The sequence below is a fragment of the Cygnus olor genome, chromosome 11, assembly GCF_009769625.2.
Source record: "Cygnus olor isolate bCygOlo1 chromosome 11, bCygOlo1.pri.v2, whole genome shotgun sequence".
Classification (NCBI taxonomy): Eukaryota; Metazoa; Chordata; class Aves; order Anseriformes; family Anatidae; genus Cygnus; species Cygnus olor.
In genome coordinates, this window is record NC_049179.1 from 1,530,076 (window position 1) to 1,552,634 (window position 22,559).

Genomic DNA, 22,559 nt, shown 5'->3' on the forward strand with positions numbered 1-22,559 from the left:
CAAACTCAGGCAACAGTTTCACTGTATTTTTTGTAGATTTTTTTTATTACCTCATTCATTTACCTTTCCTTAAGTATTAAAGTATTCATTACCTTTTCTTGTGCAGTACGTTCAAGCCACACTAGTCTTGATCATACACATTCACACTATGGTGGCATCCAGTTAAAATAATCTTCAAAATGGCAAACAGAAAGTGAACCACTCTGAAGCTTAGTGTTGTCATGACAGCTTCAGACAACTTTGCTGCAACTCCAGGGCAGGCTTCAAACCTTTCTGTGTGTGAGAAGTCAGCCTAATATAAACCTAATATTCACCATTAGAGAAATTTTACTTGACAATATCAGTTCTTAAACATACTTTCTTCATTTTGCCTTTCTCTCTTTGCACAAACATTTAAAGGCCTTGAACTCTATGCAGGGATCCTAGAACAGGTGCACAGGTGTTAAAATAACAGACATCAGGCATGATTCATCCCCTAATTGTGATAACCTCCACTGTCATAACCAACGCCTGCTACCTGAAGACACTGGCACATCCAAATTCTGCAGAACTCCCCCAATCATTCCACAGTGCAAGAATCACCAAGAACATTTATTTCTTGAAGCCTTACAAATATTATCACCATGCTTCTAGTCAGGATAGCATAAGCAAGCTCTGTCAGTGGTGTCTGTAGTGCTTTTTCTTCTGAATACTATTTACTCCCTTATGCAATTTAATTGTTGTATCTTTCATCCTGGAAGCTCAGTGAATGACACAGAAGCGTACCAGCAGAAGACATAACATTGTAAGAAGAGTCAGTTTCAGAGGCAAGCTCTCAGAAGCTTTGTGTCTGAGAAGTGCAGAAGTACATGTATACCTAGACCTGGTATTGATGACTCCAAGAAGTGCTCAGTTTCAGACTTGGATATAATGCAGTCAAACAAGCCAATGCATTGACTAGATCTTCACTTTCTCTGACACAATAGCATAACCTTAAAAGAGTAACTGAAGGCCTCCCTCAGGCACTCTGCCTTCATTATTTTTGTCTCCTCACAAAGCCAGACTCCATTTAAGCAGGACCATGGTATGAAATCACTTCCCACTTTTCATTTTGGGCGTAAACTTGCTGTGGCAGATGTCCCCAAAGGATTTCAGAAATGTAGACAGGTCTTTTACATGGCTTTCTGCAGCCAATAATTAGATATTTGCTCTTAGAATAATGCAGTGGATCTTTCAAGAAATATGCAAGCATAACGGAAGACTTGTACAGTGGTTTTACAGTTAGCAGATCAAACACTACAGATCTCATCAATATGTGACCTATTCAAAGGGCAAGTAATGTAGAGAAAAAAGATCATCTCTTAGTTGAATACATGTTAAGTTCAGCAAAACTGTCAAAGCCCTTTAAGACAAATAGTCCACTACAGACCACGAGCATTGTAAACCATCAGCACCACCAAGGTAATGTGGGATAATTTCTCCAGAACTTAGAAACTGACATGTTGTCATTTGACTTTTCCTATCTAAATCTACATATAGATCATCTGTGAAGACAACATCCTTAGCAGTAGAAAAGTTCTCTCCCTTTTCAGAGCAGCTAACATGTAAAATAGATGAAGGGCAAGCCTATATAAGCTACATGAGTCACAGCAGCAAGAAAAAAATTTAGCCTCAAAACCTCTTAAGTATTCTATAACTGTGTATTACTCTATACAGAGTACTACTCTGAACAGAGCTTAGAAATATCACCTGAAGACTGGGAGAAATCAGGATGCTGATTTCCCTGTCAAGAGTAGAAAAGTATTCCAGCATTGACTCCCAGCAGTAGAACTCACAAACCCCAGGGAAAGCATAAAATTACATGATTAAGATGTGACTGTATTAAGCTTACTAGGCAGCTGATCGACATCTCTCCTGTCACACAAAAAAGGACACAAACTACTTTGGGAAATGCTAATATGCACCCTAAGGTAAATCTGCCTGACAAGAGTATCTCCCTGTGTTTGTACTCGAGGGATCTAAACCAGTACAAGTGCTGGAGTTGCACAGTAGAGTTTACACAGGAGATATATTCTGCATTGTTATCTCACTTTTAATTACAATAGCTAAACATGAGGCAAAAAAGATTTTCCAGACATAAAAAGTGAAGGCAAAAGCCTCCAAAAGTGGAGATCACCCACTGTATGTATCAGAACAAATTTTTTGGTACTCTTCCCCCATGCAAGTTTAACACTGGCACAGTGTCAATGACACCTTTAGAATAATTACTGATTTACTCTGGCATGAGAGAAAAGTCAGGCACCAAACACACAATCACTTTATAGCAGACGCAAATAGATTATAAAAAACAAATAGGCATCACATAGCAAACAATTAGAACATGAATATATAATGAAAAAACATATTCCCTTAGATCTTCAAATATCACTTCTAATGTAAAGTGGACCTTAAACTGAAAAGCACAAATGTGTACTGTTAGGCATGTATAACAGCTCTAGAAAAATAGCAACTTTTTTTTTTTTTTTTTTTTTTTTTTTTTTTTTTTTTTACAAATTTTATTAGTAATATACCTGGGCCCTCACTTGTCAATCAAAAAAAAAAAGGAGTAAATTACCCTAGCTACAAAAAGTAGCTCAAAGATTTGTGGGCTTAGCTGTAAAGTTCAGCCTTTTACAAATTTGGCTGATAAATAAATAAATAAATGCTTACTGGCCAGTGACTTGACTGAAAAAAATATCTGTCAGCACAAAAAATTAAAGAGAGTGAAGTTTCAAAGGGATGCTGAATACTGATTTCTAACATTTCTAAATAGAATTTTATTTTTAAATGTCATACTTGATCCAAACAAAACATTTCATATTTACATTTGTTTACAGAACTGACCTGAGTTGATTTTCAGTTGACTGCTCAAAAAGTTTAACTTATTTTTATGTAAGATAAAAACAAACAAAACAAAAGAAACAATAACAACAACAACAGCTAATTCCTGTTTCAGGTTAAATCAGGCATGTTTTTCACACCTGCATTGCAAAGTTGCCAAATAACAGAATTCCATAATTTATGCAGTTCAATTCCTTTTATTTAAATGCCACATGCCAAAGGTCTCTGCATCAAGGTACAACTCTATTAAGCCTTACTTTGAACTTATTAGGAGATCCTCTGGCTGCATTTTATGCAGATCAAGACTTATTTGAGATTCAGATTCAATACTTGTGAAGATCACTTTTTTTTTTTTTTTAAGCTACAGCATTCAAAGATTTTCTGCTCAAAGGAGTTCCTTTAACTTTGAAACTGTACTTACTGTTTGTATTTATGTGAGTCTTGAGTAATCCCAACTCTCTTCTCCTCACAGAAGTCTTGTTTATGTTCTCTGATACTTCTTCTCCATACCTTGGAATTTTCCCCAGCTGAACTCTGCCTCTAGAGGGTACTCATTCATCCATTTTCTGTTAAGATATGTGTTCTGCTGGGATTTCTAAAAGAGACAACAAATACTGCAAAAGGAAGAAAGAAAAAAAAAAGTTTTGAAATTTTAAATACATTTTGCTTAGATACATTTACTTCTTTCTTGTATTTGCTTTATATGAATATTCATTTAATTGAGTACCATCAGCATTGAAGAACACAGAAAGGGAATTTTTAATATCCTTCTTTTAAGCATCGTACTAGAAACTACACAGGTTAGACATCTATGTATAATGAGGAGAAATACAAGTTTATTAGTGAGAACTGAATAAAGAGCAAGCATTCTCATGATTCAATGCATTAAAAAAAAATCAGAACTGCTGCCTCTTAGATCTATAACTAACATCTGATAAAGATGAAGGAGAAACTCTTCCTCCCCATATTTGTTCCATAACTGCTTGATGGTATAATATTTTGAAGTAAGTTTATCGGAGAGAGAGAGAGAGAGAGAATAGACATACACACATTTCACTGCAGAGCAAGTTAAGCTTCTTCTGTTATTACATGGTAACCGTGCATGTTTTCATCTCATAAAACATTGAGGCAGCTTATCCCTCAGTGAAAATATACAACCTAGCTTGTATTTTCTGTGGGTACCTCAGGGTATGAACTTGCTTAAGGGCATTGCCCAAGCAGCAAAGCAAATGACAATTATCCCACAGCGACTTGCCTCTGCACTCATACACTATGATGAAAGCTAGGCCTTCCTGTCCTGCACAAAACTGCAATCCAAACTTACATGCCATATGGACACTTCTCTTATAAATATCCAATCTCTGAATAGAAACAGCAGTGAAAGCATACACCCAGCTCAAATTGCACAAAGTTCTCTTAAATATAAGAAAACTGATTAAGTTTCACATAGGTCTTGGAAGATATTTCACTAGGTGCAAAGAAAGAGGTGCAATTCATTGAGTGAATTATTCATTGTAATTTATCAGCAATAACCATTAATAGATGTCTACAAACTTGCAAATAGATCCATTCTCAACATGATTTTCAGGTAACTTTAGAACATCATGGCATTTTAACAAAATGTTACGAGGTGACATCTTCATATGCTTTTTAATAATTCATATTGACACAAATTTCCTTTCTTCTACACATCAAGTACCAGTTACAATTTAAATAATCAGCTTGGCAGTTCAGTGTTAGGCAAGTTAAGAATAAAAATCTAAGTATGCAGAAGCAGTTCCCTATGGAGGTAGGGGCGATACTACAAACTACATAATCATTTTTACACTGACAACCACGGGAAGTCATCAATTTACATGACATTGTATCTTTCAGGGATGTAATGAGAAACAGGAATGAATATGTCATTTTATGATTAAACAGTCATCAAAGGCCATAGATGGAAAAACAGATAGCCCTAGTTACATCCAAACACTTTCAAATGTAAATGGTAAAGAGAAAAAAAAAAAAAAAAAAAAGAATGGATGACCACAATATTCTACAAAAATATTTTTCCAGATAATCCCATTCAGCACCTTTGATATAACAAAAGCTGCAATAAATGTTTTTATTACAAGTAATTGAAAATATATTCTATGTCCTTTCTTTACATAGCCCTCCCAGAGAAGTGTTATTTCTTCAGAAAAAAAAAAAAAAAAAAAAAAGACCATAAGGACTGCACTGAGTGATAGGCTTTATTGAATCAAACAATAGTTTCCTAATACATCTACAATTTATGAACACAGCCACTTGCTATTAAAGCTCAAATACATCAATGAAGAAAAGACCAGCATTTTCACTGTTGCAATCTGTATGGATGGACTCTCCAAAATGACAAACATTAAATTATGTACAGTTTATGATACATATATGCTCCCCATCCTCTGTTAACATCCTTCCCCAGGGCAGAATTCTTCTTCCACACATGGAAAATATCACCAAATGTCTTCAGCCATTTGCAACACCACAATGTTGGAAAAAAAATATAACAGACAATGTTTCTTTTTCACTCTTTATCTTCCATTTAAAATGGTGTTAGGGTGCACTTTGGTAACAGGAAAATCCATTATGTACACAGAATAAATCAGATCCCCTTTTCTGGAATTTTAATCATGATGTGACAACTATTAAAGCTAAGGAATGAACTTTTACTAATAACTGGACAAACAGCAACAAAAGCATTTCCATGAGCTTATTATGATTTTCATATTGTTATCAAAAACAAAGCAGAGAAAGAGGAAGGAAAGAAGCATGAGTTTCTCCCAGAGATGGTTCACTTTAAAAGGTTTGCATTGCTGTGTAGATATAAAAATTGAAAAAATAGCACAGTTGTAGATTAAATACTTCATGGCTTATAATAGTCATGCCTGTGTTCTAAGAAGAGAATTAAGTTTGAAAAACTATTTATCTATTACTACCAGAATTCTGAACTGTTACAGTATCTGCGCATTCCCTCCCACAGTTTAACTACTTGCCAGATAATAGACTGATGAAAAGGTCAAACAGCCACTTTCACTAAACTTTATTGTTCACATTAAGGTCATGAGTAAAAGTCAGCCTACAGAATGCCTAAGGTAAATACAGCATCAGATACAACAGGGTGTAAAACACAGTACTCTGTTCATAAAGCAAGATCTATTTGTGTGTACTTGTACATACACACGTTTTCAGTCTAACAACATCTAGGACTAGTAACATCTCAGAAACAATGGGCAGTAGTGTACAGTGTGTTCTATATGCCTAACAGATCTCTAAAAAAAACTTCCATCCATGGTTCCCTGTATATTTAATGGATTAAACTTACATTAGAATTTTCTAATGCAGATTTAGAAAAACTATATTGCTGAAGAAAAAAAAGGCAATTCCGAATGAATGTACTATAAAAATCTTAAAATTCAAAATAAAATAAAATAAAAATCTCCAATTCAAGCTTTTACATCTGTCTGAAATAACTGAAAAATATTGGCAGACGTTCAGTTTTTGATGAAAAATAGACAACAGGAAAATTCTTTGTTACAAAGAGACCAGGAAAATAACAGTTCTCAGTTAAATACCACTAAGTTCAACATCAATTTTGCTATTTTGCAAACAGAAGTAATTTTCCTAATAAGCTTAGCAATCTAAGAATCATGTTGTGTATCCCCTATATAATGTATAATTTTAACTCAAAAGTACCCTGGTAGCTAAGTTTCTTCTGCTGGGTTTCAAATGGATCAGTGAGAGAAATGTAGTTATTAAATTGGTGACACAATAATGAGTATGAGTCAGATCAAAAAAAAATTTTAAAAACAAATTTGAATATGGATTTTTAGACCCACATTCTTGGTTAGGAGACTCCGATCTGGTGTCTACAGTTAGAGATCCTACAAATATCATGAGGTTGACTAAAGTCTTTAGAGGACATTAATCATAGCTTAGAGTTAACATCAAGCTCTAAGTGAAAATTCAAGAGGAAAAAAGAGGTTTCCTGCACTTTATTTCTTACTTTCCTTACCTATGCTAGGAAAGACGATGCTATTTACATCTTTGTTTGATCGACTTTGAATGCAAATAAATCAAAATCCCATTCTTATCATTTGTAAAATTTATTCAAAAGATGTATGCACTTCTGGTTCATTTACAGAAGTATAATATGAACATTAACAAGAATATGAGTTATACACTTACAGTGGAGTAATGTAACTATGGTCAAACTTCACTGCAAATGTCAAGTGTTCTCATGTCTCCATTTGCTTATTGCAGTATTCAAACAATGAGGAAGATGAAAAGAATAGTAAACTTCAAGGAAAATGCATCAAAAGTACAGAATATAATAAATATACACCCACAAAAACTTTTAAAACTTCCATTCATAAAATATTATTCAACAAGGTCGAAGTAGTGCCCCAACTGAAGATCCTGTTTTCAGTAACTCATCCCAGTGGAAAAGACCATCTGTACCATAAGTCTGCCTAGGCTTGAATTTCCCTCTCCTGAAAGGCTAGAAGAAATAGCATTATTTTACAATGTTAAAAGATTCTGAAGACCTTCCTTTATGAAATCCCATGCTTTAGGATAAGGACTTGCAAGCTGGCAGAGATCTTGTGCCTTTTGCACTCTCACTGAAAAGCCTCTCCAAAATGTCCAACTTGAAAGCCTTGCGATTTGTGCACAGCCAATACTTCAGTTGCTGTAATTCCCAACATTACTGCCTGTACTGGACTTGCTCCAGGGGCCTGAGAAGGTCTTTCTCTGCAATTGCAGCTCAGTGCCATATTTGAGGCCAGCAATCTGAACCAAGTCCAGAGGTCTTTTCTGCTTTTTCAGTGTTCTCCTTACTAAGCTGAAGCCATACAGAAGAGGTAACTCCCAAACTCAAATATGACAGGTTTAAGACCAATCCTTCAGGGAAATGGACTGGAACAAGGAGCCTGAGGAGTGAAAAAGAGACTGTAGAAGGCTGGGGAAAGGACAGACTGTGTCCTAGAACATTTGGGTCAAAAGAAAGAAGATGGAGAGCAAATGGAACAAGGTCTACTCAGGAGCAAGTAGACTTGCTTAGCAGAGGGACTACAGTAGAAGCCAGAAGAGGTAAAGAGGAGACAAAGTGCTGTTGAAGAAGAACTCCTGATGAGGATGTATCTGAGTGTAAGCCTGAAAGAGTGAGAGACAAAAATGAAAATATGGAGTCAAATGGTGTAGCCGGGTAAATAAACTAGGTCTACTGAAATATCAGAAATGCAATTCAGGTGAAATATCTGCTGAAATGAGATCAGCAAAAAGCATAAACAAATGAAGGAGACCAACAATACTGGGCAGGATGGAGGGAATGCAGTTACTCCAAGAGGCTAGAATGCAACCAGAGATTTCCATGTCTCATCTACCTTTGCTGACAACAAATGTCTACAAAACCCATTAGAAAATACCTAAGTCCTTGAAAATGCAAAATACAAAATCATTAAGCGTATCAGAGCATGATTCCCAGAGGAACCACCATCCACCTGGACTTGTACTATCCTTTTTCTTTCTGTTGTCATCCTCTGTTAAAGTTCTTCAGTATCTGTAATGAAGTTAACTTCAAAGTGCCACTGGAATTTGATATGCAAAGAACAGTGGTAGCCACTTACAAGAACAACTTTTTATGTGGCTGAACTTGTCATTTTAAATGAGAGACATAATTCCTCACTCTAAGAACATGCTTTTTCTGCTGCGTGCGGTGTATCAAACATGAGAAATGAGGAAAGCAAATACCAGTTAAGTTACTCCTCACACAACTTTCCACAATGATCTACTCTCTGCCAAGAACTGTTAATGTCACTAGTAGAGAGAAGATTAAGCTCAATATTATTGCTACAACAGCTAGAGATCTTTTAAGGATCAAGCTATCAACTTGTAAGAGACAGATAAGGTAATGGATTGTGCAAGTGGATTAGAGGATGAGAATTTAATTACACCTGTAAAAGTCATGGTGGAAGAAGGAACAGTTGGTTCACAAAAGGGTTTTGAGTTTGATACAGGTGCGATGGTAGAAGACAACTTTCAAACCAGTTACATTTTAAATGTCCTGTGCACATCAAGAAAAATAAGGGACAATTTCCACTCCTAGACACATTACAATGGTCTCAAAACATTATCAGTGATTTTCATTAACACTAGTGGATGTTACTGGAGGGACTGCTCCAAAGCAATAAATGCAAAGCAATCCCCCACACTATTTATGTTGAATTATTTCAGAAGACTCTTGACCTGAGAACTCAAGGAGAGATGTATCTATTCCAGGACACTTTTTGTGAGGACAATTGTTTACATTCTTGTCCTTGATCAAAGTTCACTGAGCAGGGAGACAATCAAGTCTATTTCAGGACTCACTTAACAGATTTATGCTTTATCTTGATCCTCCTCTTCTGCAGAGAAAAATTGCTTTGCAATTGTACATCTCACTGAGAACTCTGGAGAGTGAAGAAGCTCCTGATTTCCAGTCTTTAGACCTCACTGTCCATAGCCATAGAATCCCTTTAAACCTACTATCCACACTGCAATGCCCAGAATACTCTGTTTCCATCTGCCCACTAAAAGACTTATTTTCTGAAAATTTCTGAAGTACAATGCTCCCCAAGATAAATCTTAATTAATAGATAACAAAAGCTAAGCCCAAAAAATATTTTGTAATAAGTGAAAAAACACCAATGCTCCTGGCATTTGCAATTTTCTCTTACCTTTAAAGGAAATAGATGAGTATTTTCTGAAGTCTTTGACTTTGACACAACAAAAATTTAACTTTTTTTTTTTTTTTAAATATAAGGAGGATACTCAAATGGAAAAAAAAATAGCCTTCAATAAAAACTTCGACTTTCATGAGTGTGCATCAAGGCAATTTAGCCCATACAAGGCACTTCCAGGAACACATCAAATTTTTGCTTTTCTCTTTTATAGTTCACCAGTAATTGTGCAGTAAATTTGCTTAGCCCAAATACTGTATCTGCCTTGCTTTCTGAGAACAAATGCAATTGCTTCTGCAGAGACATTCTGCAGAGAGAAGTTTTTCAAAGCACTACAGCGTTTCCATCTTATTTTTACAATTTCTTAAGCATCATGGCAGATACGGGTATGACTGTATGTAATAAGTAGTTAACTACTTTTAAAAAAAATAAATAAATAAAAAATACTGTTTCAATAGATTAGTTATAACTGAAACAATTCCCAGACCAATGGTATCTTATCCATTTTAATCAAACCCCACCAACTTAGGTACGTGATATCGAAGGACTCTGATAAAAAATGGACATTAAAAGTAATGAGGAATGTAGCATGTAGCCTGATCATCTATATGAAATCCCTGAGATTTTGTTCAAGGTCAAACAAAAACTCCAGTACAAAATTAGCCACAGAATCCTCATCTCCTGATTCCTGACCCTAACATGAGCATCCCTCTAAATCCAGTAATGTCTCAAGTGTCAAATGTTCACAGGTAAATCAATGGGATAAAAGGTTCCAATGAGAAAGTGTTCTTTGAACCATTAAAAAATATCATAAAGATTTCTTCAATATTTTCATCCCACCTATTGCTTCTGGCTTGCATCAGAAGAGCTCTGACAGCTGCATGTCAATTTTCAGATTTCAATATTGCCTTTGATAGGTGTTATGCTTTGTACACATCTGGTTTATTTCAGAGCTTTATCCTTCTAAAATTCACCACTCAGCTGGATCTATTTTTCACTGTCAATGGCCTGAACAATATGATCACTTAATGTGAAAGAACCCATGATGCAGTATGAGAGAATGACATGCCACAGCATCAAATTTTGCAAGATCGTTCTCTATTACTTAAGTTGATGTAACTGAATCACAGTCTGGAAAACTTAATTTTGGAACTCAGTACTGAGATTTGGAAGACAGTTCTTAATTGAAAAGTTCATTTCTAATGAAAGTGTGAGGTAGTGAAAGGTTGGACTAGCAGACTAGATCATTTGAGTCTTTATTAATAACATGAGTTCATTTTAATTCAGTGAAGCACATAATTGGCATCAAGCTTTTGAAGATCAGCACTCTTTTCTGTGACTGGAATCTGTAATATTTTAAGACTTTTTTGATGTTATGGCAGACGTTTTTATTATTTGCATTTTTAAATTAGGTTACTGTTAAATAGTTCAGACTAATTATAAGCTTGTTGGTTTTATTGAGCCCAATGATATCCACTGGCCAGCGACAAATCTTTATAAATCAAAACCTGAATTCTTTGTAATTAACTCTGCAGTCATCCAGTTCTACAGTATAGGGATGAATGGGTCCCCCTGACATTACTCCACCTTGAATAACCAGAAGAGGGCAATGGGGTCAATTACAGTCTCAGTTTGCCCCACAACTGCTGCATGTAAATCAGTTTACCAGAAGCTCAGAAAGTACTTTAATAACGTTTATTTCAATGTCTTTACCTCTGCATGTTTCAGTCATTCTTGATGCAATGAAATTCAGAAGCAAAATAGGCTGAACTCATTGGAAATGGTCCTAGCCATTTAGAACACCAATCACTACTCTGCAAGAAACTTTCTAATGTTTAACATACTGCCTACATCCCTTTTACCAGCATACTTGACTACAGAAGAGAGATGCTGAAAAGCAAACAAACAACCATTAAAAAAAAAACCAATGCAATATTCATCACTCAGGCACAGGTACCTTTCTATTGGATATGAACTTCTAATCAATAAGGTTTGAGTACTTGTACACTGTTAGTGTTAGCAATGCTGGCATTTTCCAAATTATTAAAGGGTGGGTTGTTTGTTTTTTTTGCAAATCCATAGTTTGATTTTAGTTCAGGTTTTCAAAAGAACCTGTGACGTTCAAAAGCATAAGTCTTATTTCATTAGTCTTTTTGGCACTGACAAACTTTACCCCCAAATAATTGACAATTAATATTCTTTATTTAACTAGTTACCAGTTAAATTCCTGTTTGTTATTCCACTTTGCTTAAGCTGATTATTTTTCTGACTTCACGTTGGGAATCTGCAGATCTAATCTTTTTGAAAGAAATAAGGCTTAGTACACAGCTAAAGATAGAAACAATCTTAAACCACCAGTGGGTATGTTAAAATTACCATCATGCATCTCTCTGCAGAGGTTTACAGCCCTCATTACCTGAATCTTCTGCTTTAAACAGAAGTAACATATTGGAACAGTCTAACTAAAAATGCTCTAAGGTATTTTTAGGAGATTTTCAGGGGTATAAATGAGAATTAGCTACCCATCTAGCAATGGAAAACAATGAGTTTTGAATTTTCTGAAAGCCTCAAGTTGTCACGATTGAGCAATAAGGGTGAGATTTTTCTCATTTTATTAGGCTGCTGAAGGTGGCAGGAAGAAACAGATATGGTATGGGGTCAATGCAAGCAATAACTTCTGTTTTCAGTGATGCCAGGACTGAACAGTAATTCTCACTTCTCTATAGCATTTTCTTGGCCTCAAATACAACCCGTTCTTCTAGCATAGCAGCAGAATCCAAACTCTACAGAGCTTAGAAATTCATAAAGTCTCCAAAACCAAGATTCTCCTTTCTGGAGCAGCATCTCACCAGAGCAGGAGCTTAGATGGATCTCTTCCCATGTATATTTTCTGAAGCCTAATATGAGAGACTATCAAACAGAAGACCTGACAGATCTTCCTTGAGATAAACATTCAGACTGAACTGTTTTCATTGCATACATAATTATATCTTTTTTAATAATTCAAATATACATGATATCTTAGATTCAATGGACATCATTCAAGAGCCTAAAAGGTGAAGATAGGAGGTAGCAAAAGGACAGACAACATCTTAGCACAAAACTCCCACAGAATTATTTTAGCCAGTGTCCAAGGTCCTTGAATTTTGAAGTCAAAACCAATCATGCTGCATCTACTTTAGCATGCTTTCTTATCCCTTCAAGGAACTGCATGAAAAATTGATTGCAAAATTTAAGCCCCATATTTTTTACAACATTTAGACAATGGAGATGCATTTCTTTTATCCCATCAGAGTGGTCCACAATTTACTCCAACAGAACCTGCACAAATAATACTACACTGTTTCCTGCAATCCTTTCAAAAATACAATTTAAAAAGAGCTGACAGTGTTTTACTGTTAATGAATTAAAAAGCAACAAACATTAAATCTTTTCCACTAAATTGTTTTCTTCTGCTTGATGACTTCAATCTAAACTCGTCTCTTGCTGTGCCAGCAGTTATCATCGTGCTGCATGCCACCTCAATACAGTATGTGTCTGGAGATCAGAACAGCAAAATGCAGCTTTGCAGACTGCACATTCCACTTCAGAACCAAAAGAATGTCTGCTCAGGGCAATGCTTCCCACTGTGATAGTCAAAGCTTCGAAACTTGGTCCAATTTCTGGTTACCTGCAATCTATTGAGCGTAAAGGACAGCATGCAGCTGCACTCAGGTAAGAGCAAATGAGGAACAGGATGGAGCGTCACCAACTACCTCAAGTGCTTTGACTTCTAGAGATCCATCTTTGCTTTCTTATACAAGAGTCTCAGGACAGAACTGTGCACAATCATCACTTCTGTAACTGCCTCTAGAAGAGTTTCCCTTCAGTCTTTCATTTCAAACCCCTCCAGAATCTCAGCAGACCCCATGGCAGCTGTTAAACACAAAGTACAACTTACGATACAATGTCAGCTGTATGCCAGCTCCAAGAGCATGCAATGCAAATGGACCAGTTCTGGCTGCCAACCAGCTCTTAAGCAGCAAAGTGAAAATATTGTTATCAGCATCCCAAGCAGAAAAGGACACAGTGATAAGGAGCTATTCATTCTTCATGGGATGACAATTTTGCTTGAGGTCAGATAAGGAATCATGCAAATACCATGTATGCAGCAATTTAGAATATGTTCTCTCTCACCTGCCCATACACATAAAGGGAAGTAACATATAGAATCAAGTCATTGCAGTGCGCTACAATTAAATTCAATTCAAACTAGACACCTGACGTTCAACTAAAGCAAGCTGCAACATGCTCCAAGTGAAGAAAGTACACAGGCAGAAGAAAGCACTAAAGTCAAACAGATTAATGTTCTTAAAAACCATGAGGAAAAAAAAAAAAAAGAGAGAAAAAAACTTTATTATGTATTTCCTTCATAAAAATTAATTATGTCAAATGAGACAGAGCAATGTGTATCGAGAAATCTAATAACAACTGGAAACAAAGATAATCATTTTAAAGAGGAAGGAAGGGTTTTGGAGGTGTGGCAAGGAAATTTGTCCTGATTTTAACTGCTACGCCAAAACAAGGTGTCTACCCTTAGTGAGTTATCTGGTCTATTCACCATTACTAGTCCCATTATAATTTCTATCACATTTATGTCAATTTAAATACTGAAATCTATAATCAAGGTTGTATTTCAATGCTAAATAAGCAATTAGCAGCCAGACACTAATATTAAGCTGACATTTCATAGGGATTTTAAGATCCTCTGGATCCAAAGTTCAACCTGTATATCCTTTTACTTTGTGCACTATTTTTTAAGTAACACATTCTTTCCCAGCTAATTTAGTATCATTTGCAGAGTGCTTTCCCCATCTCATGACAGAGTACAGGAACTCCACATGTCAGATCTACAATAACTTTGTTACTGGGATGGAGATCTGAATTTAGTAGGGTCAAGAAACCTACAGTTTTGTTCCTGTAAAGCAAACATCAGCCCCAAATTTAAGTGTTATCTTCTCCAGCTGTCTGATTTTTGTACACAGTACTACATAGTTTAAATCTTCACTCTAGAGTCTATACAGATGAGAGTTCTGCTTGTAAAATGGAGGCCAGTTTTGGCAGGAGAAATTCCCCTTTTACTCCTGATACAACGTTGATGTAGCCTGTAGAGCTGGCTAATATGCTCAGATACAATATGCATTATTCTTAGAAACATTCAGTTTTTCATAAATCTAATATGTAAATATTAAAGACGCTTAAAACATAGCCTCTTCTTGGAAGTGATGCTCCTATCTTAATCTTCTTGCCTTTCAGATCTCTATCAGACAATAGAAAGCTTCTAGGATGATCTAGACCTGCACCTTTGCATCAGTTTTTGTGACTTAGTCACCTCTGAAACATGTATTCATATCAGACTGAAGCTCAACAGCTCCTAGACAGGTTACTAACAATATTGAGCATAACCACTCAAAGTCCTTACACAGAGTGCATGATTTTCAAATGACTCTTTCCTAATGAAACTGGATTAGGCATTAGCCAAGCAAAAATACCTGTACGGTAGCAAGTTACAGTTACTCCTCCTCCGTGACAATTCAAATAACCAAGCAAAATTTTTCAAAAGACATTTTTGTGAGAACAAGTCCACCCCTCTAGGTTCTCTGCCTGGATACACTAATCCTGAGTGCAAGGGGATAGTAAAGCTTCAGCAACAGGAGAGAGTAGGTTTATCTTTTGCTAAGAGCATAAGACATCTTGACAAAAGAAGCATTACATTGCTTAAGACAGTAGTTGCATAGATGACAGCCAGGAACATGTCAGGGCCGTTACATCTAGACATTTTAATTGCACTATTAAATTGCATGTTTATCTTAGAATATTAATAAAAAATAAAAACCACATTCATATGAAAACATCATAATAGCAAAGTACACAGTTTCATGTTATGCAAACGTAGGCATTTCTGAGGTCACATAGCACCAAACTTACCGGTAGACACGTGATGAAACAAACATTTTTAATGTGATTACATTATCCTACAATTAAGGATCAACTCAAGCACAGGTCCCTCATATCTGTATTAATGTAATTTTATTTTTCCCATGTGATCAAATGCTGCTCATTAAACAGAGAGTATGAACCACCTTCTTCAGTAGTCAAAACCTGGGAGTAACGCAAGGGCACAAAATAAGAGTGCTATCTCATAGCAGTTGACAGCCATTAGACCACTACCATTTTCCCACAGGTACTGGCTCCAATATTTCTGCCATGGCACTAAGCCTTTTGATGGAGATATCATCATCTACTTTTTCAACATTGCATGGGATTTAGCCACAGGAGTTATGCAGCTAATCTTGTTCATGCATTGCCTGGAAGATTTAAATGGAAATGATTAATTATTACCTTTTAGCACTATCTTCTGCATAAAGACTTTAGAGTTCAGGAGCCAGTCTTTCAGGAAATTACCATTTAACGTATGTCCCTCTGTGCTTTATAATAAAAATTTCATTGCAATGATTTTTCACAGGTGAAAGTTTTTGGATTTTTTTTTCCATTCTCCTTATTTGAACACCCTTTGTCAAACCCTTTTCATTTATTTTTGTTCTCCTTTTGGACTGAAGAGATCATCATCTCAATGAAATTCTTTAGTACTGATTGTAATTAACAATCACAGCCTGAGATACACCATTTACTTACTGGGCATCTGGCACTTTTCCTGCAATCACTGACTGAAAGTAACACTGACACACTGGAAAAAAAATCCAGAAAATCAGATGTCTTTGTTCAACTTTTATTTATTTTTTTTTTAATTTGATGGATGTTCAGAAATAACATTTACATTTTTGGGGACACCAAGTCTTTCTTGGCAAACTAATAAAAAGAAAAAAAGCACACATTTTCCTTTGTCTTCCCTCTCCCCCCCAAAAGGTCAAAAGTGATTTCAGATTATATACAAGGGTCATCTTCTGTCTTATGTCTACTAGTAGAATTAGGATTCTGGTGAAATTTAAGTAAGCCAATATTCTTCCTTTATATTTGTTGATACAGCTTCTTTCAAGGCATTCCCAAACCCTGATTACATAATTATAGAATTAGCTACAAAATACACTCACATGGCCAGAGAATTATGCTCCAAAATACATGACAAACATCACAGAAGCATGATGTAAATTGTTTTTATAAAGATACTATCTAGTTTGAGAAATAAAGATAAATTAATAGAGTGGTCTCTGCAGAACAGCTCTGAGCTGACTTTACATTATGAAGTATTGCATAGAAGATGGTCTTCCTTCCGAAAGACACTAAGGTCTATGCTTACCAATGAGTTCCAGTGTGTAAAAATAATTCATGAGGCAGGTCATCCAGTCTCCAAGCAGCTAACAGAAGAAACCTTGGATGTGAAATGCAGAAACTGATTCCATAAACTGGATGAATTTCTAGATACATAGTGCTTTTAACTTTTTTGTCTTTAGCTATATGTTTGAATGTTTCTGAACATCAGGAGTAGATAAAAGGGGTAGGAAGGAGAGGGGACACGAGCAGAAAAAGTTGAACTCCCCACTTAACATACTGAATTTTTACAGAGGTGCAAATAGGGATACTGTCCACATATAAAATATGGGTTAAAGGCAGAGACAACTTGGCTAGAAAGGAAATGGATGAGTTAGTTCAGGAAGTCAAAACAGAATCAACACAGAAATGAAGAGAGGATTTCTTCTGAGCTACACACGTGCTGCAATCTTTTTCACAGGAGAGGGGACTATTGTAAAATATTCCATTCAGCCTCATCTCTAGCTGATCCTGATCATCCAGTCCACTGAGTTCAGTGACCCTTCAAGCCTGACTAAGTAATTCCACCATGAGACAGTTAGCTGGAGACATAATGCTCTGCATGTTCAAAAAATTCTGTGACCTTCTGGAATACAACTCCTTTTAATAGGAGACTTTTTCTACATAACGTGCTTAAGATTTAAAAGTTGACAAAACTTCCAATGTGAAAGAGATGACATGGTATATTAACTGACTATGTAGCTGTAAGAAAGGCAAGCTGGCACTATAACTAATTCAGGCTCTTGCTGAAAAAAATAATGCAAGTAACATTTATCTATATGCACAATATTATTGCTCGATTCACATTTTAAATTCAAAAATGAGAGATTATTTCAGCATCCTAAAAGAAAGTGTTACCTAGACGCTTCAGATTTAGGATTCAGAGCCTAGAATCATTCTATTCAGATAAGTGATATTATAATCCTTCCAAGGATTGCTGGGAATTGGCATTCTTATTTGTGTCTGGTGTTCCTTCCCTACACAGAGAGAGCACCCTTAGGATATGCTAAGTACAGAGGAATTCAAACATTAGTAACCTCCTAGAACAACTTTTCAGCCAGAGAAGTCAAGGAGAACCACACAAACTGAAACCATCACAGTGACATAAAAATATAAAAATTATTTTAAATCAAACCAATTAAAAAATAAAACAAAACAACAACAACAAAAACTCAGATCAAAAGGAGAAGTGATAGTATTCTGGAACTGTTGCTTTTCATTTCCACAATAGATTTTTACTCGTGGGCTCCAAGCTGCCACTGTAATAATATCAGGGTGAATTTTGAAGTAATATCAGATTAGTCAGTGAAAAGCACATCACAGAACATCAAAACTTTGAAGGCTGCCATAACGCTTATTTGCTGACCAACTCAAAGTCTGACGAAGTATAGAGACATGAAAGCAAAAATAATATTATGAAGATGTCTTGTAAATAATGCATTTATGCATTATTTTACATTACATTATTTTACATTACATTATTTTACATTACATTAAAATGCAATATGCATTTTAATGTATTCCAAATTCTCTTTCTTCACCACAGAAATGTGTGTTAGAAAAGACTCCAAGCAAAGTGTAAAATAGGAGCTACTATGGACACAGTCTGCAGATTACCTCATTCTCATAATCCACACTAAAATCTAAGCAGTTGTCTGTATTATCTGTTCTTTTTCTACCTACAGGAAGCTGAGAAGATGCATGTGTGAACTGATGTCTAAGGTGACCCAGGTCAGCAATTGTCCCTGATGAACTTTCTTGAAAAAGATTTATTTTCTAAAGAAATTCAGTACCTGACATTTGCTCAATTAAAGAGGCAACCTGCTCTCTACTGCACTGCCTATTATATACGATTCCTCCCCAGTGCTATTAGAGAAAGACAGGTTTGGAGAATACTTCAGGATTGAAGTACTGGTACAGTACAATAGGAAGAAATATTTTTCAGTTCTCCATGGCTTTCCTTGGAACACACATTTACTCACAGCTGGCAGAAGACCTGAAGGGTGAAATGGATATCTTTGACCTCAGGAAGTATTGCCACAGTATCAGTGGGAGAAAATGGAGTGTTAGCTTGGAAGAGGTGGGAACCAAACCAATCGCTGCCTGGGGCTGCCTGAAATAACATCTGTCTTGGAAAGCACTGAGGCTGATGTTCTGAGTCTGGAGATTGCAGCAGTTTCAACACAAGGTTTAGGCCTGACTGCTTCAAAATGTAGGTTTGTGTGACTGCAAAACAAGCACTACAGTCTTTTTGGAAAACCTGGGGAAGACCAGACACATTATGCATATCCCCTAAACCCACTTCTAAAGATATGTTTATCCATAAGAATAAAATAAGTATAATAAATAAAAATTAAGCTTATCACCTATATTTCACGTGAACTTTCTCCTTTCTGAACAATCAAATGTAAGTGAAAAGCAAACATAAAAATAAAACCCTATTCAAATTAGTCTCCTATAAGGCTCTCTTATAACAATGACAGAAGCAGTCATTGATGAAGTACGCCTGCTTTAGTCAGCTGTCTCATGTGGTGATAGGACTGTGGTGTCATCACAGTTGTCTGCAGTAGTGAGATGAGGAAAGATTTGTCCAAGGTTTCTCAGTGTTGGCTCTCTTAGGAAAACTGTGGTATGGAGCATAGACCATTAGAAAATGTGGAAAAAAGTAATGCAGAAACTCTGAGATTAAGTTTCTTGGTAGAAAAATATTAACATCTACTCCTTGCCAGGTGTGTGTATATTCTTAGCTGGCAAGTTCTGCATTTATTTTGAAAAAAAAAAAAAAAAAATGGTTAATTGCAGTACGTTGCATTCCACTGCAAATGGTATAGCTGCGGTAGCATCAAAACCAAATCACTGAACATGGCCAGAGTATAGTCAAAAGTGATTAATTATTTTGCAGCAATAGCAGGGCTTCAACAGGAATTCAGCCCAGAAAATCATTAGTGAAATACACAAATGTTTTGTGATGCTTAAAAGTCTTGTAGATTATTTCTACATAACATAATGATCTTTAAGGTTCCTCACAATGCAAACCATTTTATGATTCTATAACTAGGGTTCATTTTTCCTGCTCATCTTCTCAGCCAAAATCTTTGTCCAAGCTCTGTCTCATATACTGCAATACCACCTTTCCCTACCAAAAAAAATCAATCAATAAATAAAAAATCCATGCATGAAGAGGTTGCTGCATTCTCAACCAGTCATGTTGACTATGTCACTGTACTTCTGCCTTCACCATCTGGCACAGTCTCACGAGGTTTCTTCCACCTTCAGCAAGGGGTGCCATCTTCCTGTATCTGTTCATCAAATTTGAAAGGGAGGGGAGGGGAGGGGAGGGGAGGGGAGGGAGAGGAGAGGAGAGGAGAGGAGAGGAGAGGAGAGGAGAGGAGAGGAGAGGAGAGGAGAGGAGAGGAGAGGAGAGGAGAGGAGAGGAGAGGAGAGGAGAGGAGAGGAGAGGAGAGGAGAGGAGAGGAGAGGAGAGGAGAGGAGAGGAGAGGAGAGGAGAGGAGAAACACTAACAGTCACAGCTTCCTTATGCAGGGAACTGCTGATCAGGAAAACTTCAGGAAAACTTCAGATACTGCTTCTCATGCAGCATGGTGCACTTCCACTAAAAATATATTTCTTAGATAAGATCATTCCATGAACCTGTGTTCTCTTTCTAGGCATCGTCACATTCTCTTTTTCCCTTTTTCCTCTGAATTGCCTTCTCTCCTTCAGCACTGATTGAATGACGAATTAATTGTAATAATTTTAGCATTGCCTTTGCTGTTCACATTAGGGATGTCATTCATTAGGGTGAGAAAAGAAAGTTAAGCATTTCTTTCTTAGTTTGCCTTTCAATCCACGTATATATAAGGCCTAAAAAGGAGAAGGACACTAATGTTTTCAGGGCAGTTATGCTGGCATTTGTCACTGTGAACTCTAAGCATCTTGAGGCAGAAGGATCTTGTTACTACAGCGTGTTTCACAGAATGTTGTTACCACTGACAGAAATGTCCAAAACACATGCCTTGCAGATAAAAACAGAGAGTTTCAAAAAAAAAAACAAAAACAAAAAAAAACTTGGCAATTTTATGATAAGTGGGAAATTGTGCATTCCTATGCTCCACTGACAAAATACATTTCTATCTCAATCCTATCTGTCTAAAAATAATACAGCCTTTTAGTTGCACCATGCAAAGAAAAAAAGCTTTTTCAATGTCTCTATTAACATATGCTCTTCCCCTACCCTGGCTCTTATTCCTGGCTGTGCTTCAGTGAGTCTGTGGTCATGAATGAATGACGTTTAAAAAATATATATATATATTTACATGACCAGTTTTTGTTTTTTACTTGAACAACTTCACTAAGGGCAGCTTTGTTTTAGTTATGACTTGCATTTAGGTAGTACACACATTCTCATCAGACATTTTTGTCATCCATGATCAGAGTCTATGTTCTACATGAGTACATGTCCACTATGAATTCAATATGAATTCAAGGATGAATTCAATCCAGAAGCCTACAAGGAGCTGCAAGATCAAAGATTATTTAATCCTACCATGACTCAACCACAGAGAAGCCAGCTGTTTTTATTCCCTGTACCACCTAGTTCTGTCCAGATTCAGGACCAAAGGCTAAGATAATCAGATTTGCATTCTTGTCAGCTAACACTGCAAAGTACTGACAGAGGCCCCAGAAGACTCTCAATGTCACAGCCCTCAAAACTTCCTGATCCACTGCATTATCACTTTACTTGCCAATCAGGGATTCAGAAATTACGCTGTACTTCCTATGCATCTAATTTACATCTCAGACAGGGCTGTCATTCTAAAGCAAAAAATGAACAACCACGGAAAAAAGAATGGCTGCAAGAATGCCACAAAGAAACTATATAGCACTGCTAAGGCAACTTTTTTAAAATATAGACAAATTCTTAAAAGGCTAGGATGAACCCCCCTTGCAAACTAATACCCACCCCTAAAAACAACCTTATGACCCTATGCTGACTGTAAGAAGAAGATAGAAACGATCAGGAAACAACTCTAAAATGTGAAATTCAATGTGTAATGAGGGATGCAGTTTTCTTCACACTGTGCATACTTTGGTCAAGCTCATCACACAGCCCTGCTATGTCTACAGTACCATTGTCATTGTGGCAGTAATGAACACTTGTTCACAGAAGCAACATGAAAGTGAAAAATGCTTTCATGACACAGAATTCTGAATCATGCTGCCCTCATAAGATGTAGAAGTCATTAAAGGAAGGGTTAGAAATCTTTTTACTACTTTTCCGTTTGCCATTCTTTGGTAATCTAAAAGACCCATTCAGCAGCAGTTTTTCCTCTCTTCTCCTCCTACATCAAAGTCTCCCCTGAAGCACACTGCAGTAGCACACCAGACACAGTACAGACCAGTTAATCCCATTCTCTGTTTACCTTCCCAAGCACTGTTTAAGACCAGAACAAGCACTGTTTATGGCAATTGCCAAACAAGGATTCCACAATTAGACTAAATGAGAGGATTCGGGCCTGCCTATAAATATTCAAGGGATGGTGTTATATGAGGAAAAGATAAGCAGGTAGATCCCAACATGAGGATAGCAAGACACTATTTTTTATGCAGCAAATGAGATGTTAGGTCACAAGCAATGCTCAGGGAGTCAAATCC

At 36.4% G+C, this 22,559-nt stretch overlaps 1 long non-coding RNA gene across 1 annotated transcript in view; it reads right to left on the reverse strand.

The window, feature by feature from the left end:
* Positions 1-3,229: 3,229 nt before the first annotated feature.
* LOC121075918 overlaps positions 3,230-22,559 on the reverse strand; it is a 67,604-nt gene continuing 48,274 nt past the window's right edge. The window contains exon 3 of the long non-coding RNA XR_005823243.1: positions 3,230-3,473. This is a non-coding gene — a long non-coding RNA (uncharacterized LOC121075918). The remainder of the gene's footprint in view (positions 3,474-22,559) is intronic.